The sequence below is a fragment of the Plectropomus leopardus genome, unplaced genomic scaffold (assembly GCF_008729295.1).
Source record: "Plectropomus leopardus isolate mb unplaced genomic scaffold, YSFRI_Pleo_2.0 unplaced_scaffold16653, whole genome shotgun sequence".
Classification (NCBI taxonomy): Eukaryota; Metazoa; Chordata; class Actinopteri; order Perciformes; family Serranidae; genus Plectropomus; species Plectropomus leopardus.
This window is the reverse complement of record NW_024617892.1, coordinates 1-1,327: the sequence shown is the minus strand read 5'-3', so window position 1 is coordinate 1,327 and position 1,327 is coordinate 1. Positions and strand designations below refer to the sequence as shown.

The 1,327-nt window shown below is 40.1% G+C and overlaps 1 long non-coding RNA gene across 1 annotated transcript; it reads left to right on the top strand.

The window, feature by feature from the left end:
• Positions 1–202: 202 nt before the first annotated feature.
• Positions 203–1,196, top strand: LOC121964672. Its single transcript, XR_006107391.1, has 3 exons — positions 203–356; positions 874–943; positions 1,033–1,196. It is a non-coding gene; the product is annotated as an uncharacterized LOC121964672 (long non-coding RNA).
• The last annotated feature ends 131 nt before the right edge of the window (positions 1,197–1,327 follow it).

Here is a 1,327-nt window from a genome sequence, read left to right as displayed (position 1 = left end):
AATAAATTAAACAATGTAAATAAATTCTTATAATAAAACAATAAAGGTAAGATAACAAATAATAAACAATGCTAAAAACAAAATAAATAAATAAATATTTTTTTTAACATGCTGCATAAAGATGAAACTTTGCTCGAGTTTAACGTGGTATGTTTTTTGACCGTGTGTGTGTGTGTGTGTGTGTGTGTGTGTGACCCACAGATCGACTCCTTCTACCTGACGGTGTTCATCATCCTGTGTGCGGCAGGAATCACGTTATGTCTCATCACATCTCTCACTGTGGAGTTTCTGGGTCTCTCTGCAGCCACCAACCTGCATCACAACCTGCTCAACAAGATCATCCACGCTCCCATCAGGTACACACACACACACACACGCACACACACACACACACACACAAAACTACATCTACAGTCCTCACTTCAAGTGTAAAAGAGGCTCGAAGCTCTAAATCCTCTCACATTTATGTCTGTTGGGGTAAAATTATTTACAGACTTTAAATATTTGTAATAAGGCGTCTAAGTGCAGCACACAAAAATTTGATGTTGATCCAGGTTTTAAAGGGTTAAAGAAGGATAAAAGACAGGAAGATAGGACTTTAAATTCCACGGAAACACTTGTGAGTGATTTCAGTTGACCTGGATTTCTGTGCTCGTCTGTTGTCTCTTTGAGCGAGACTTTTCTGTCGCTTTTATTAAGTAACGGAGGACAGAAGCTGCATTAGTGCGCGCTCTCTTTGTCTGCCTCGCCTCCTTTCTTTTTTTGAGGACGAGGAAAGGTCAGATGGTGAGTTACATAACATTTTTTCATATCAGAGATGGAAAAAATGTGTGCTTCAGGTAATATTTGATGCATTTATAACTCTCTGCTCAGGTTTTTTGACATCACTCCCCTGGGGCAGATCCTCAACAGATTCTCAGCTGATACCAACATCATTGACCAGGTACAAGGATTCAAAATAATCAAAAAAAAGGAGCCAAGCATGAACTAATTTTGAATTCATTATCATTTTGTCGTCTTTTTTTCTCTCAGCATATTCCTCCGACGCTGGAGTCTTTGACCAGATCTACGCTGCTCTGTTTGTCAGCCATCGGGGTCATATCCTCCATCACGCCAGTTTTTGTTATCACCTTGCTTCCTCTGGCGGTGGCTTTCTACTTCATCCAGAAGTACTTCAGGGTGGCCTCCAAGTGAGTCTGCAGTGTGTATGTTCCAAATAAAGAGCATTGTTTTTGGTCTTCCTTTTGTGCGGCTGATGGATGTAGTTCAGTAAAAAAAAAAAAGAAAATAGTTCCATGAAACTGCTCACAGCGAGGTCTGTGGATTA